Raw genomic sequence first — 8,747 nt, 5'->3', positions numbered from 1 at the left:
ATATATATATATATATATATAAATATATATATAACTATTATTTATATATTCATTTATAACTATTATTATCATCTTTTTATTATTAACAACGATGGTTGAACTATTATTCTAACTACTCTGACAAGTATTATTAAGTCCCAACAATATTACTAACATTTATGTGATCATAAATTGTTGACCCTACGTATAAGTCAAGGTGCGCAATAAATTTCTATATGACTTTCAAGCTTAATCAATGGTGTTAATCTCACTATTTTTCTAGTATTGGATTATGTACGTGTTCATACTTCTTAGTCTGATTATTCCCTAACCTTATTAGCTAAATTTACCGGTGTACCCTACAATTTTTTACTACATTACATACACAAACAATCAAACAAACATACAAATCAACCAATCAAATAAATCTTTTAATTATTGATAGCTTTTAGTGATTAAGATTTATCTCACAACCCAACCCAGTTCTAAACTAATCTAGTTCACTAACTGGCACTGGATATTTTTACTATTTCCCCTATAAGATCTAATTGTGAGCTCTGATACCAACACTGCAGCGTCCCCAAAGCTAGCAGCTGAATAATCCAAGAGATTAACTAAATAAAGAGGCACTAAGAATCTAAAACATTTACTTAAACATTCAATTTAGAAATCTGCTACAAAAACTTAACCCAAAACTAGTCCCACTCTGATATATATATATATATATATAACTTCTCTCAAATGATACATATTCAATAGTTAGTTGATTTACAAATGAATATAAACACAAAATAAACATAGCGGAAGCAATCTAAATAACGTAATCAACTCCTCAAAGCTTTCGCTGCGCAACTCTGATCTGTCTCTGAAACTGAAAGTGGGAATGGGTGAGCACATCATCCCTAAAAGGGGTGCCCAATAGGAATAACATTTAACTTTAAAGTAATCATAAGAAAGATTTGGAAAGCAATAATGTTTTCCCAAACATTAAAAAGTAATCAAGTCACTGAAATAAACGAACATGTATATGGACAAACTCCTTCTTCAAACAATGTATAATATTCGTGTTAACCACACTCATTAGCTATTGATACCACCAAGACCATGATGACCCACTCTAAGCAATAAAAGTTGAATTCATGTAGATATAAATGTGAAGGAGCATATCCTATATACCACAAGTGGAAATTCTCATTTCTCATAACAATTCATAATGACAAACAAAACATTACAAGTCCTTTCCAAATCGTGGAAAGATTCACAGAATCAACAGAATTATCATAATACAATTTAAATATAGCATGGGTGCACTGACAGACAATGCATGAGTTTGTTAAGCAAAACTTTTGTAAAATCGACAATAATGGTTACAAAAGAGTCAAATGTATTCCCACCTCTTTTTATGACAAGCCACGCCTACCTCGAAATCCACAATCCACTAGTTCATCTTTCGAATCGATCGTTGTTAATAACCAATTGTTAATCATACAAGCACTCTAAGAATTTAGCCAAAAAGACTCACACAAGGCTCATAACATAATTCATACGAGTTTATCTAATTATTCTAAGTCCACTTATGGTTCCATATCTTTTATTTATCTATCTTTAGCAAATCTAAGATTTACTAATTCAATTAGATTGGTTCTATAGTCTATAGGTAAGTCTTATGAATATCTACAACCTTGTAGAAGAATCCAAAGGTTAATTTAGACCACAATAGTCCAACACATCAAAATAAAAACTAACTATAAGCCCAAGCCCAACAAACCATCTCCTTACTAAGGCCTGGTCCTTCTGGGTCAACAAACGGTCAAACTAACGGTCGCAGGTCAACCAACAGTCAACGTTCAAGTCAAGTCAAGGTCCTGGTCAAATGGTCCAGTCTGAGTCAAACCGATTCAATTCAAGTTACAAGGTTAACTCGACTCAGTCAGATGGTCTGAGTCAGGTAAGTCAGCTAGACTGACAAGGATACTAACAAGCCTAAACTCAAATTCCAGACTTCATTTTAAATCTACTTCATAACCATTTCAATTCTACCAAACCAAAGTTATATATTCATTTTTAAACGAACTTGAATTCCAATAACAAGTGCAAACTAAGTTTACCTTCAATCGCAGCTCTTAAGCAATACCAGATCATCTCAACACATTCGTCTAACTCTCTTTCTAAGCCTTCAGTCATATAACTTCTCATACAACCTGAGTTCAGTTCAACACAATCACCACTAAAACACATCTATTGACAGAACTTCAGAAGCCAAAGTACAAATCAATTATTTTTAAATAAACTTCAAACTTCATTTACAATTACAAGCTAGGTTTACCTGCAATCGCAGTAGCTACGGGCTTTCAAGGAGACTATTCAACTGTGATTCTACAATCACCATTCCCACATCATTTCTACTTTCCCAACTCAACACACACCAATACCCAATTGTATCAACAGTACGTCTCACTCATAACTCCAATCTAAGTCGCCACCAGTTCAAATACTCCACCTCTCCCAATATCATGACTGCTAACTCACTCTACGGATTCGCAGACATATTAACCAACCCAACATCACCTCATCTACTTCAGTTCCACTGTCACAATCCCAGCATCTACCAACTCATCTGCAAGACAGAGTAATATAAACTACACATCCATACAACCTCCAATACACACAACACCTTGCTATGCCAGTAGTATAATTCATCCATGATTACAAATCATACCACCTGCAACTACATCCAATCATTTCACTTCCTCTGTTTACTACAAATCAACATAATTATTCTCAGTTCTTCCCAGCACATACAACCACTACTTGCACCACTAACTGTAACACAATCATACACAGCCACCACCACATCCATTCCCGTTAACACCTGCACCCCAAGACTCCAATAACTGCAACTCCAGCTGGCCCTGCACCAGTGAATGCAACACTAGTAGTTCCATTTCTAAAGCCCTGTTACTCATAACAAACCACCACCTGCAACAGTTCAGCTGAGATCATATTCAATTTATTTGCACTTCCAAATCTTTACAACTGCAGCTAAGCAATGACCTTCTTTCACCCATCTCAGTTCAATACCACTAACCATTTCAATCCCATCTTATTGATAAATTCATAATAACTATAACAACATCATCATCACTCAATCGATCTCCTAGACATACATCTAATTCTGTCCATCCCATATTCCACAATAATAAAGCTCAAACCATAACAAATTTCATTCACAACTCATGGAGAAACTTATAACTCAAAACTGAAATTGAACTAATCTTTATTACGAGAACAATTACCTTAATATGTGTTACTCAGGCAATTGAACTCAATTCCTTCTTCATTTGACTCGGTTCAGCAATTCACCTCAAGACTAACAACAACTCCTCAAATCAGTTCATCCAACACCAAAATGTTCCATCATCACCACCAGTTCTCAACTAAACTGTAATTTAATTCTCAAAACATAAATTAAACTCTTCAAGTCCATAAAACCCGTCATTAATTCAATCCCCTAAATCAATAACTTCATCTTCTACAATTTATTAACACTAATCTTCAAAACAACTTCAATTTACCAATTCTCGAACCTTGACTAATAATTTCAAGCAATCATTTAGCCGTAGCCAAATTCATGACAAACCCATCTCCAATCTTTCTCCCAAACCTTCAATTTCATCCTCAACATCTTGTCAGAACAAGTTTTTATGAAACCCTAACTTCTCATACGGAAAACATCAATTTCTTCTTCTCCCTGGGCTTAATCGACAACAATATCAGTTCCTTCATCATCTACACAACCTCATCACCTAATTTCCTCAATCAATTCTCACCTTAATCTCATAAATCTCTCACCGACGAGAACAGGAAGAAGAGAAGAAGAAAACGAAAGAAAAAGATGAAAGAAAAAGAAAAGAAAAGAAAAGAAAAGAAGGAAGAAGAATGAAGATAAAGAGAAACAAGAGTTATTTTCTAGATCTGGGGATAAGGCCGACCAAAAACCTCTGGGTCACCCAACAGCGTGGGCTGCCTTGAGTCCATCACCGAAATGACCATTTTATCCTTTGAAAACAAATTGATAAATCTTCTTCGTCCGGTATCTGATTGACACGTTCGAGTATTCCATTCCGCATAACTTTTCGAGATCCATCTAACAATACTAGTTTCATATCTAAACCGTTGTTATATTAATTTCTATTAATTAACGTCTGTGTTAAACTAATCAAGTCCTTATCGGCTAATACGTCTCTTGATTATCGCTAGATCGACTCTTGACCGGTCTAATAGCGTTGACGAGCTTGAGGGTCCTTACATTCTCCGCACCTTATACATTTTCATCCTCGAAAATAGAACCACCTTCTAATCTTCAAACTCCCCACCTTATAGAATAATCATATATGTTGTCTAAGCGCAATCAACATAAGACAAAGCACAAACCTATATGGCTTTCTATACTTAAAATTTGTGGATCTAGTTTCAACTATACTGATTTAAGTTCTATCGAATAGGGAAGTCTAAATTTCTTACACTAATTTATATAACGGAAACTATAAGTTTTAGTCTCTAAGACCCTTACACTAATTTCTATTTTATGATATACTCGTCTCTAGTTACAAGGAAGACTCCTACGAATCTTTCTAAGTAAATTTATATCTATCATTTTCCTAAAGTATTATACCAAACTTCTATGATCGGTCATCTCTGAATGCAGTTGCCCTGTCAAGGTTGGCCAATCCCAACAATGCTTTCCTACGAACAGAGAAAACACAACCTTCACTATTCCCCAGTATTGGATTAACAAAATATAAATTTATTAAAATTAATTAGTCTCTAAACTTTATCGTCTCTGGTGTACGTCTGATAAATTTACTTCATAAAATATAAAAATAGTTTACATCATTTTAAACAATTTAATGATCTGAATTTATTTATTTTACATTATAAGTAATCCCAATTCGATTTTACTTCAATTTATAACAATTTGATAATTTTAACTTCACAATAATACCACATATAAATTTTTCCAAATATTATCTGTTATAATTTTAACTCGAATACTATTACCAATTGTGTTATTATTCTCATCTTAAGTTGCTAGTTCAGTTGGTACGCTTAGCCTTAATCTTCTAAATATAATTCTACATTCATGTAAAGATGATACCATAGATTTTATTTATTCATATTGGATATTTATATTATATCTTATTAGATATTGGCGTCAATAGTTTAATATGATATAAATTTGAGTCTGCATAAAATTATACTATATCTTAATAGTCTTTAGATTTCTATTAATGTAAAGTATCCTATTAATATACAAATTTATTTTCTTTTAATCTACTATTACATCCGAATACTATTATTACTACTTCATGTATATCTGTTTTGTTTTAAAGATTTAATGGGTCATCTATTAGACTACAAATAATTTCGTTACAAAATTACTAACAAGTTGAGTCTTTTTATTTTATAGTCTATAGGTAAGTCTTATGAATATCTACAACCTTGTAGAAGAATCAAAAGGTTAATTTAGACCACAATGGTCCAACACATCAAAATAAAAACTAACTATAAGCCCAAGCCCAACAAACGATCTCCTTACTAAGGCCTGGTCCTTCTGGGTCAACTAACAGACAAACTAACGGTCGCAGGTCAACTAACAGTCAAGGTCCTGGTCAAATGGTCAAGTCTGAGTCAAACCGATTCAACTCAAGTTACAAGGTTAACTCGACTCAGTCAGATGGTCTGAGTCAGGTAAGTCAGCTAGACTGACAAGGATACTAACAAGCCTAAACTCAAATTACAGACTTCATTTTAAATCTACTTCATAACCATTTCAATTATAGCAAACCAAAGTTATATATTCATTTTTAAACGAAATTGAATTCCAATAATAAGTGCAAACTAAGTTTACCTTCAATCGCAGCTCTTAAGCAATACCAGATCATCTCAACACATTCGTCTAACTCTCTTTCTAAACCTTTAGTCATATAACATCTCATACAACCTGAGTTCAGTTCAACACAATCACCACTAAAACACATCTATTGACAGAATTTCACAAGGCAAAGTAAAAATCAATTATTTTTAAATAAACTTCAAACTTCATTTACAATTACAAGCTAGGTTTACCTGCAATCGCAGTAGCTACAGGCTTTCAAGGAGACTATTCAACTGTGATTCTACAATCACCATTCCCACATCATTTCTACTCTCCCAACTCAGCACACACCAATACCCAATTGTATCAACAGTACATCTCACTCATAACTCCAATCTAAGTTCCCACCAGTTCAAATACTCCACCTCTCCCAATATCATGACTGCTAACTCACTCTACGGTTTCGCAGACATCTTAACCAACCCAACATCACCTCATCTACTTCAGTTTCTTTGTCACAATCCCAGCATCTACCAACTCATCTGCAAGACAGAGTAATATCAACTACACATCCATACAGCCTCCAATACACACAACACCTTGCTATGCCAGTAGTATAATTCATCCATGATTACAAATCATGCCACCTGCAACTACATCCAATCATTTCACTTCATCAGTTCACTACAAATCAACATAACTATTCTCAGTTCTTCCCAGCACATACAACCACTACTTGCACTACTAACTGTTACACAACCATACACAACCACCACCACATCCATTCCCGTTTACACCTGCACCCCAAGACTCCAATAACTGCAACTCCAGCTGGCCCTGCACCAATGAATACAACACTAATAGTTCCATTTCTAAAGCCCTGTTACTCATAACTCACCACCACCTGTAACAGTTCAGCTGAGATCATATTCAATTTATTTGCACTTCCCAATCTTTATAACTGCAGCTAAGCAATGACATTTGTAGGATCAGAATCTCGCAACAATAATGCCTCAGCGAAATTATCAACAACACAACATAATAGCGTCACAGAACAATTTCAGAAATGACATAATAAACGACGTCAGCTAAAATCATGAGAAAAGTGTGATGGTTTTGCGAAAATAAGAGAGTTTGTGAGATAAAAATTTGTGAGGTTGCGAGAATGTCGCAAGCCATATCCGAAAATAAAGGACAGATTAGCTGTCATCCTCTATGTACTTCCCTATAAATAGTCGTTCAGTTGTAAAGGAAGGGGAGTGATTTTTTTCGGAGTGAGAAGCAAGTAAATAGGAGAGAGAAAATCTAAAGCAGTGGTTATTCTTGATTCCTTTATCTTTTCTTGTAAGATTTTTCAAAGATTCATCAATAAAATTAAGATTGTTAATCTAAAATGAGTTGAATGTTAATGAAATCATATAAGGGGTGTAGTGTAGGATTTCCTGCAACTACATAATGGCGCTATAAACAGGGAAACATTGAAGATTATTCTATAAAAAATTGAAGATTAATGTTGAGGTTTGTGAAGATTTGGAGTGATTGATTAAGAATTTTACATAATTTCTTGCAATTCGTTAACATTGAAGAAATGGCTAGAAGAAGAAATGCATCAGAACAACCAACTACTGTTAGAAGAAGCAAGAGAATTGCTGGAAGAGAAAGAAGTGAAATGAGAGAATCTACTAGAATGAGAAATAATGGAGAAAATCAAATTCAACCACCAGTTCAACAAACACTAGTATAAGGAAGGAATATAGATTATGATAGGGTGAGTATACACACTTGGCAATCAAATTCCGCGGAAGAAGTAGAAGAAGAGCAGCAAACCAAAAACCATAGACAGGTAGAGAGAAATCAGGAGGCAGATAAAGGAATAATTCATGGAGATGAGGAAATTGGAGCGTTAGAAACGTTGAGACGAAGAATACATGAAGAAAGAAGAGCTGAGGCAGAAGAACGTGCAAATTTAACAAGGCAAAATCACGAATTGAGGATGGAAAATATGAGACTACAAAGTAGAAGATCGAGAAGTATTACAAAATCATATTCAAGATCGACTAGAAGAGAGATGAGGCGAAACTCACCCACAACTAATGCTGGAAACAATATTCAAGAAGAAATATCAAATCCCAATGAAGAATATCGCGAAAATAGAGAAAGAACTGATGATCGTTATGTTCCACAAAATGAAACTTTTGATGATAGGAAAAATGGTAGAAATCAAGAGAATGGACAACGTCAGGGAAGAAATGATCAAGATGGCGAAGGGAATCGAGAGGAAGGAATGAGAATTTTACATGAGAGAGAAACTCAAAGAAATCAACAAACAATTGAAGAAGAAATTGAAAGACATTATGCTGAACAAGCACGTTTAATTTGCGAACGTGAAAGATTGAGAGCGGAAATGGAAGAACAAGAGCTTCAGGAGACAATTCGCCAGAACAATCACGACAATCGAGAAAAAAGGCGTACACAAAACCGGAATAACGGTAATATCAATGAAGAGTACGATAGAGTACAGAGGATGGCTGAAAGACAGCGAATAGAATTAATAAGAAATGAAAAAAATCATGAAGGGGAAAATGAGAGACATCATCATATGCGAATTCAAGATAGAGATGAAGAAGAGACTCGCAGAACAAGACGAGATGAGGATAATGTAGAAGAAATGCAAAATTTCGCGAGAGAAGAAAGACATGAACGCAGAAGAAGGGAGGCGAAATTAAAAAGAACAATGGATCAAAATTCAGGTGTAAATAAACAAATCTTGAAAGAATTAGAAGAAATGAGAGGAATGCTAAATAATAGAGGAGAAGTAGGCAGAAGACAATTGGATGAAGCTATAGAAGAAGATGCGAAAACTCCATTTACAAGGGAAGTACAACTAGGA

At 34.5% G+C, this 8,747-nt stretch overlaps 1 long non-coding RNA gene across 1 annotated transcript; it reads right to left on the bottom strand.

The window, feature by feature from the left end:
• Positions 1–653: 653 nt before the first annotated feature.
• On the bottom strand, positions 654–3,916 carry LOC113275091. Its single transcript, XR_003323417.1, has 3 exons — positions 2,306–3,916; positions 2,088–2,180; positions 654–850 (listed from the first exon to the last, which is right to left on the bottom strand). It is a non-coding gene; the product is annotated as an uncharacterized LOC113275091 (long non-coding RNA).
• Between the last annotated feature and the right edge of the window lie 4,831 nt (positions 3,917–8,747).

This window comes from Papaver somniferum, chromosome 4 (assembly GCF_003573695.1).
Source record: "Papaver somniferum cultivar HN1 chromosome 4, ASM357369v1, whole genome shotgun sequence".
In the NCBI taxonomy this organism is placed as follows: Eukaryota; Viridiplantae; Streptophyta; class Magnoliopsida; order Ranunculales; family Papaveraceae; genus Papaver; species Papaver somniferum.
The sequence above is the reverse complement of the archived record's forward strand: the minus strand, read 5'-3'. Positions and strand labels throughout refer to the sequence as shown.